Genomic DNA, 9,353 nt, shown 5'->3' with positions numbered 1-9,353 from the left:
AGAGGGTCATTATTGTGAGGGTTGACTCTGATAGCACCCTTGTCGAAAAAAGTGATGTTAACCCATGTTTCCCCTCGATCTCCCCTAGGGAAATCAGGAGATATCACATTTGTAGCAAGCACTTGCATTGCGTATTTCCTTCAGGAGGAGCTAGAACTACCTCCACCAGCGACACCTTCGCCTATGGTGGGCGCCACTATATTGATAAAAAGTACAGGTGTACATGGTATCCCTATAAAGGTGGGAGATACTCAGAGGCCTTAGTAGGTTTATAACAATTTAGGGTGGTTAGGACTTTCAAACAGAGGCGAGAAGCCATGTATGGTGGTGTTACGTCGTTTACAATGGTTTTAGAGAATATGCTCACTTGAGGTAAGAGGCTCTATATATCAACACAATGCTTAGGGTATTCTATGTATGTTATGATTTGTCTTCCCACTTGCTCGGGGTGAGGTATTTATATAGGCCTTTAATATAGGATTTCCTTCGGAAGGATCATCGTCTACTCAGTTAATGGTGGACCGTTGAATCTCTATTTTCTAGAGAGATGTGAATTAGCTACAGACCCTGACTTATCTCTGGCCAAGAAATGTATTTTCCCATGTTTCTCATATCTGGGCGAGTGGAGAGTACTTGGGGCGAGGCGATACTTCCTAGAGGGTGACATATGGTCTTCGCCCTTCCTGGGGGGTTGTAAAGCTCCCACCCTTGCCAGGTCCTTTAAAAATATAACATTGCAAGATACTATATTTCATTCTTCAGCTGATGGCACTCATATGTTTGATGATCGTTAACCTTATGGTACTTTCACTATTTGTCGGGCTCATTTCTCATGACCTCCCATTTAGGGGTTTATGGTTCGGGAATAACTTTGGTATGAAACACTTCTTGCCATATTTGTTCTCGCCAATTATTTAACGACATGTAGTTTTCCACATTCCTTATAGAAGATTTGAATGTACTCCGTCTCTGATTGGTTGTGGATTATTAGCTTACAATTTTTTGGAAAATGATTCATTTAAATGTATGGCTTTGAGTTCATTCTAAAAGCTCCTAGGAATATTTCCTAATTAGGATTTACCACCTTGATGGTGGCTTCGTTGAATCATGCTAAATACTCCCACAAGGATTCAAAGTACCCTTGACGTACATTCAAGATCTTTGTGGTGGACACCTTGTGGTGTTTGCTGGGTGAAAAATTATTGATCAGTTTTCGAAATAGATCTTTATAGATGGTTACTATAATCGAGGAAAATTCATGTGCTAGTGAAAGACAACATCCTTTAAGATTCCTTAGAGAACCTTAAGGTTCTATGATAGCGATTTGTGTGTCGGTGACATGTTCCTATGAGTTTAGAAATTATTTGAAACATGTGCTTCCCGTATTTTAGCAGAGAGAGGTAAGGGTCTTCAACCTCAATTTCCTCCTAGAATACATCTTTATGTTGTTGTTACTGCTAGATGATTTTGACATTGACTTGAAGGTTTTGTTTTTGGTGTTGTAGTTCACCTAAAGCAACTTCTATCTCTGCTAGGATTTTCTAATCACCATAATAATTGATACGCATTTGGCCATCATTATAAAACATCGGCTAGGCTAGGTCAACAAAACTCCTAAAAGTGTACGGCTCATGGATGTTTTACCAAAATCTCCACGGTGAACCAAAATTTAAAGCAATCATATTAGGAAGATTCTAAAGTCTCACATTGATTGGAGATAGAGCATTGAAAGAGTTTATATAGAGTGACACTCCTCACCTTACCAACCGATTTTGTAAGGATGAATTAGGTCAAACTCTAATATAGTATCAGAGTCTATCGATCGGACCATAGGCCACCCACTCTTAACATCCATACAGCAAACCCAAAAGAATGCTGACACTCCTCACCATATCAATCGGTTTTGTAAGGATGAATTATGTCAAACTCTAATAAATCAGTAGTGTCATACCCCAAAATTTGCCCATCATATTTACTCATATTTCAGTCTATCTGACTTTCAAATGCTCAAAGATATACAAGAAGGAAGCATGTAGTCTCTCTCCTAAACAACAACCCTCAAACTAGGGTTTTGTATTTCTCAAAGTAAAATCAAGTTCTAAGACCTCAAATGGATCCCATGGCCTCTCATACGCTTCAATGGGTCCTCATGCCAAGTTTCAAGCTCTGATTCATAAGATTGCTCAGACAACAGTTCAAATGGTCAACAATTGACTGATTTGACCTAAAAGTCAAACTATGGTCAAACCACAGTCAAAACTTCTGATTTTTGGTCAACATCCTCATTATGAAGTATCATTCATCATTTGATCAAGGATTGATCATGATGCATCAAAGAAAGCTCCAAAATCATCAAAAACCTAAGTTTCTAAATTAGGGTTTTTAAGGAGAAAGTCAACCCAACTTTGACCAGCCATAACTTCCACATGGAACATCAGAAATTTCCCACCCAAAGCTCATTTTGAAGGAAATTGAATTCTCTACAATTTTGTCTCTCACAAGCCAAGGCCAGAAATGCACCATTTGGGAGATAGGAGCCAAAACATTACAGGTCTTTCTAAAGGATCGCAAAAAGTCATTTTTTCTCAAAGCTCATAACTTGAACATGGTAAACTCAATTAAGATGAAACCAAAAGGAGGCTTTAGAGGACATCCTGAGATTTTTAAAATGGTCAAGAACACCTTCATATGATAAAAAATTGAAGGAGATACGAGGCTCAGAAGTTGGTCGATTTTCAAGAAAAATACAAAACCTTAATTGCATAATTTTGTGTTTTTGGACCAATGGGCCTAAAACATGGATTCCAAACGTGATCAGGGCCCATATATCGACTCTTAAACCAATTATTTTATTTTTATAATATTTGTTATTATTTATTTGAATTTTTATTCACTTAAACATTAATAAATTATATAAAATATGAATAATTTGTTTTAAATCCAAGATTTGATTTTTTAATCAATTTCAATATGTCAAATATATGGTTCTAATTTATGGCTAGAGAGATTTGAGAGAGATGAGCAAGATTGGCTAGATTTAGAAAGAAATAATATTATTTTCCAATCAAATTTTCTTTCAATTCTTTTTCAATCAAAGATTGGATTTCCTCCAAACTTGCAACCCTAATTCACTTCATATATATACATAATTATTCAGCAAGCAAGGACGAATTTTGGAGAAGGAGCATTAGGGTTTCCAAATTCAAGAACTTCAAAGAAAGTGAAAAATTGGCATAGGTCGTTCCAAGCACTCTCAAGCAATACTGATCATCCAATTAATCTCCAGAGGTAATATGAGGTGCGATTGAATCACTAACCATGCCTGAATGTCTATAGAAATCGTGCTCCATAAGTGACATATCCATGCATATTTCAAAGTTTCACATATCATGTTTTAATTCGTTTTCAATGGCATTTAACTTGTTTCATGAGTTTCTGGAGTGTTTTAGAAGAGACATGAATCTTCAAGTCGAAGCTTTAACGTGAGGGTAACGAGCTACCATGGTTAGGGCTTCAAGGTGTGAAGCTTTCGTTTTCCATGATTGAGGCCGTTTTCGTCCAAACCATGGCCACCAATCAATTCAGAGGGTTCCATTTAGTGTATCTGGGCAGCTTTTGTACGTTTGTTATTTGTTTTTTGCAGGTCCTGAATCGTTGCCATGGAGGGAGACAAATTGGCCAGGAAATCCGCAGGTAATGTTGTAGCAACTTTCGCAGTAAAATCCGCAAGTGCGGAGGAAGAAGATGATGATTTGGAGCGTGGACTATTGGACTGCACGCATGGAAAGCCTTTAGTGGCCGGTCAAACGTTCACTACCTCTCTCCATCCTTCATTGGCTGGTCAACTGAAACCCTTCCTTTTCCTTATTCCAATTGGCTGCGCATGGGGCCCGGTTTGACTCATTGTTTCATTATGCCAATTAATGCACGATTTAATATTTGAAATAATCTTTTCCTCTTATTAGCAATAAATCAATTCGGCCCAGTTGGTGAGAGGAGAGATACTATGATTCCAAGGTCCCTGGTTCGAGCCTTGCTCGCGACCAGATTAATTTTTCAATTGATTTTGTCATATTGGCTTCACAGATCCAACGCACCCGGTCCAAGAAAGCCTATGGTACACTCTCATATCTACACCCTCAGATCATTACAAAATCATATCCAATGCTCCAAAAACGCACATCCACCATGGACCATCAGACCTTCTTCACACTGGATCAAAGAGCTAAGTTTTTTTATTTTATTTTTAATTACTTAATTATTCTTTTAGTTCTTTTTCTCTTTTATTAGAATTCTTTTATTATTTATTTATTTTACTTATCTAATAAATTATTTATATAAATAATAGTTTTATAATTATTTTTTTTAATCGAAACACTCGATTTTTCTCATAAACATTAAAAATAATTGTTTTTTTTACAAGAAAAATTATTATTTTTATATACTTTTAATCAATTAATTTTAAATATTTGTTAACCTCGAGGCATTTATAAATCCTAATAGCCTTAGGTTTGTTGGTAGGTGTTGCCCGTTAACCCTGGTTAACTTTTGGCCCTTTCATGGTTTGTTTTTGCCTTACCCTTTTTGCCCCGATCTCTGTTTTAATTTTTAATCTGCCACGTTATAATTGTTGGAAATTTTAATGCACTAACGCATTTTTTCTTCTTTATGCCCAATTTTCAGGGTTAATCAAAGATCTTCCGACTACGCGCCATGGCAATCGAAAAGCTAAGTTCTAACCCTTTTCTTATTTAAATTTTATTTTAATTTTTACCTTATAGGTTAAATTAAGGTTCATTTTCAATGTCAAGGAATTCCACATACACTCACCTCCCTATTATTTTCTGTTTAATTCTCAGATGTTCAGAGTCAATCGAAGGTTCGAGGGAGATCAAGGCTCAAGATAAAGATTTTAAAATTAATTATTGTTCCCTTTTATTTTCTGCTTTCACTCCCCTTCCCCGCGGGTGTTTATTGTAATAGCGTAGGACTTTTATCTTTCCGCTTTTAATTTCCGTATGATATTAACTGCGTGGTTAGTAATTTAGGGAGTGATAACCATGAATTGAACATAGATCACCTAATTTACAAGATAAATGTCATCGAAGTTAACCACATGATTGTGCACCCACACACCTTTAGAGTAATCCCTCTTGTTGCCTGTTGCCTTATATTGTTGCCTTGTTACCTTAATTATTGTTGCCTTTAAATAGTCAAGTCCCTCGATTCCAAGGATACCAAAAGCAATGTTGCCTGCTGCCTTCAAAGTTATTGAAACTCTCTTGAGGTTGTCTTGTAAAGAATAATTGTCCCAATTGCTAAGGTATCCTCGCATGATGCCTAAAAATATTAAATGACTATTATATCCTTCCCTTAGACTACCTGCCCTCTTTATGGCAAGGGACAGTCTTATGGCGAACGATTATTCTCGATGACCCTTAAACATCCAATTGAAAGACTTTCTGCCCTCTCATGGTATGGATAGACCCTTTCGCCCTGAAAAGCTAAAAGAACAAATTTCAAAACTTAGGGTAGTTGCTACTAATTGCTTGCTCTAAATTCAAAAACCTTTTTCCCACTGTTTTCAAAATCAAATTTAAAAGACTACGCTTATTTACAAGCTAAAGTTCTTCTTCAAAGGTTTTTCTATTCACATCCTACTTTTCAAACAATTCAAACATTTTGAAAACAAAAGTGAGCTAAGCAATTAAGAGCCCATGGAAAACCATTGATGCAAAGGGTGTTTTACACCTTCCCTTTGTATAATTTACCCCTGAACTCAAAATCTTTAAAAGGTCTTTTTCTGTTTTTTTATCTTTTCTGATTGGATAAAATAAAATTCGGTGGCGACTCTTGCTATCCGCACATTTCAAATAAAGTCAGTTCACCGTATTACAAATAGAAAACTAAAATGCTAATGTTGGCTTAAACATAGGAGTATAGGTATACTCGCCATAAAAAACCAAGATGGTGTCGCCTATGATTTTTCTGTCTACCAAAAGAAGCAAGAGAAATACTAGTAACACTCTCTTTTCAACACTCTCTCTAACACTCACTTTATTATTGGCTAAAACATGTGTGGGTCCCTCACTTTGAAAATGGATCCCACATAAAGTGGTAGGATCCACACATGTTTCAACCAATAAGAAGGTGAGTGTTAGAGAGAGTGTTGAAAAGAGAGTGTTACTAGCATTTCTCAAAGAAGCAATGAACGTTAAAGTGTCACCTGGCTTTAAAAGACACTTTAACTACGGATACAATTCATTTATCATCATTCATCACAACTTAGAAGATTCAATTCACTACCTAAAGCTATTGATTGATGGATGGACACCTACGGTGTTTGTGTCCTTTACTTTGCATTTTGCAACTATCTATCGTTCAATTCACGTGCTTAGATGCTACCAAACTTAGAATTGGTTGGTATATAGGGCTAGAGGCATGGCATGCCATTGACTCTACGAATCACTACAATACAAAACTATGTTGTTGGATCTTTTCATGTTAATAATGATTCTATGCCAATGGTTAATGTTTTGATGTCAAAGTATAAATAAAGGAAACACAAACAAAAAGATAAAGAGATAATTGATAGGTGAAGGAAATAAAGACAAATGGAAATTAGGCATTTAAAGTGATGTATGATTGATTTCTTTAAAGTAATTTCTTTGACAAATGACAATTTTCCAAGAAGGCTAGTGGGGTCTTCACATTTGGACTAGTTCTCTAGGTCCTTTCATATAATGGCTATTGAATATAACCAGGTAGGGGTGGACATCTGTTCGGGCCGGATCGGGTTCGGGCCCAAAACCTCAATCCGGCCCAACCCTCGGGTGAATTATGTTGGCCCAATTCCGACCGTTTTCACATTCGGTTTTTTACGGGTTCGGTTAAAATCGGTTCGGTTTATTATATCGGTTTTTTTCGGTTAGGCATATTATTGGGCCATACCAAATTTTAAGCCCAAATTTAAAATCAGTCCAATTTTTTAATATATTCAGCCAATTAATTGCTGGGCTAGTATAAATTATGGCCCAACTGAAATTATTACTTTTTTAAATCCTTTTAAAATTCAGAAATGGAATGATTTTATCAATTTTTAATTATAAAAATTAAGCTATTTTGATATTCTGTTCCAATTTGCCTAAACTATTATATTTAATTCTTCCATTAAAAAAACAAAGTTATCTATATTTTAGTATTTAAAAATTAGAAAATTAAAAATGTTTATCAAGTCTAAATACCACAATATTTATTCTGTCCATATTTGATGTTTGTGATCTCTTGATGCTTATCTATAATGCAATTTATATGCTATTTCTTGAATATAATCTTTATTATAAACTTTTTCAACTATCTTTTTTTTTCTCTTCAAATGCTATTTTGGTATTTAATAGACTTGAAGATGTCTTCTCTCAAAACAACCTTTATGTCATAATTCAATCAGAACAAGATCCTACATATAAAAAAGGTAGAATTAATATTAGAAAAAAATAATAAAATGGAAAACAATTTAATAAAATCTTTATTAAACAAGCAGCAATTAGCAACTTACATAAATATGCTATTGAATTAGAGTCCTTAGCAGAAAGTGCTTTGTCATTCTCATTTTCTTCTCTCCCGGTAAATCTAATCCAAAATAGAGTATCCTTCGTATTATAATGAAATGATGTTAAATTGATAAATTTCATATATAAGGCTAGAGTGCATTGAACCACATGCACATGAACCACATGCTGAAATGATAAAATGAAACCAAATAATCCCCAAAGATCCACATGAATTCCACAGTTTAGAATCACAAATTCAACATTCTACTAACACAATATTTAAGCAAAAGTTAAACTACATATATCTTTTCACAACCTGTTGATATGTTGAAAACATAGTAATAAATAAATTTAAAGATGAATAAAATAAACAAATTCCCCAGCAATTCATTTGTTAACCAAGAACAATAAATGTTAACTTATATTCCCATGACAAAACAAACAACCACCATGCTTTCTAGTTTCCAGCTATGGTTAAATAATGTGGGTCAGGATGCAAATAATCAAGGTATACTGAAGAGGTCAAGGAACAAAAATTAAAACTGAGTTTAATTTGAAGGGGAAAAGTATAAAGCAATCATAACTACACATTAAGCTGGTCTACAAATAATTCAAATAATAATCACTCAAAAAATCATAGTGCAAAGTATACTCTGAGTTACCAAATAGCAACTAATATGACCAACACAGTGTGCTTGTAATGTTCAAAAAACAGACGAAGGAACATAACTAATCAATCTGGGTGGGCTTGTCCTGTGTTGTAAATATAATATCAAAAGCATTGAGTGATTAGAACCATATTGTCAAAGTTACTTTAGTTTGGATAAACAATCACAGTGAAAAGGTTTATCATGTCAACAAATCACAACCAAATCTATGAAAACAAAAAATTGTAAAAGTAAATGTTACAGCAAAGAGAGTATATTTCCATGATGAATGAGTTATGAGTAATTACCAAAAACAAGAGATATGTTGACTTTGTTGGTTTAAAGATAGTATCCAAAGGTCCAATACCTTCAACCATGAAGAAATTTCCGCCAAAACATAACTTTTTCTGCAATAATAACAATAATAAATTTCATTAAAACTTTTACAGAAACACATAGAAACAAAAAAAAAAAGAAAAATACTAAGGTTACTAGATCTGACTTGAACCCAACCTATTCTTCAGATCCTTCACATTCTGGGATGTGTGAGTCTTTTCCTTATGTCTTTACAAAAAGACATTGAGTTTGGCTTGTCACTCTCAAAGCATTGATGGACTTACTCCTCAAGAAGTGGAACATCAAGAAAACGATCCCTCTTCTTAACAAACTGCAGATCAACGAACATTATTTGTAGATGGAAGAGATACAGAGATATAGAGTGAAATGAAAATAGACATACTAAGATGAAGATAGATGGATATATTACCAAACCTTAGATTAATCTTTCATCGACGACAATGGATAAAGAGAGATATTGACCTCAGACTTCAAACGGCGCAGATGAAGGGAAGAGAAAAATTAACACATATATGAAGAAGAGATTAGGGTTAGGAGCTTAAATTAGGTCTGAAATGGGTGTGGATTTGGTTCAATATACTGGGTTGGGCTTGTTGGAACTGAGGAAAGGCCCTAATAATTTACTGCATTCGGTCGGTTTCGGTCACCGACGGATGCTAAAACTAAATCCGAACCGACCGATTATATCCACTTAAACCCAGTTTACTTCACCCGACCACCCGTGGACCCGAACCAAACCGACCCAATTACTCAAAAAACACTCGGACCGGATCGGATTCGGTCGGTTGATAGTTTTTTG

The 9,353-nt window shown here is 35.0% G+C and overlaps 1 long non-coding RNA gene across 2 annotated transcripts; it reads right to left on the bottom strand.

Moving 5' to 3' along the window:
* Positions 1 to 7,150: 7,150 nt before the first annotated feature.
* Positions 7,151 to 9,353, bottom strand: LOC131623325 (uncharacterized). Of its 2 annotated transcripts, XR_009290181.1 has the most exons (5): positions 8,969 to 9,353; positions 8,711 to 8,864; positions 8,506 to 8,604; positions 7,556 to 7,649; positions 7,151 to 7,456 (listed from the first exon to the last, which is right to left on the bottom strand). It is a non-coding gene; the product is annotated as an uncharacterized LOC131623325 (long non-coding RNA). The 2 variants fall into 2 exon arrangements; XR_009290180.1 differs by lacking the exons at positions 7,151 to 7,456; positions 7,556 to 7,649 and having other exon boundaries at positions 8,476 to 8,604.

The sequence above is a fragment of the Vicia villosa genome, linkage group LG1 (assembly GCF_029867415.1).
Source record: "Vicia villosa cultivar HV-30 ecotype Madison, WI linkage group LG1, Vvil1.0, whole genome shotgun sequence".
NCBI lineage: Eukaryota > Viridiplantae > Streptophyta > Magnoliopsida > Fabales > Fabaceae > Vicia > Vicia villosa.
The sequence above is the reverse complement of the archived record's forward strand: the minus strand, read 5'-3'. Positions and strand labels throughout refer to the sequence as shown.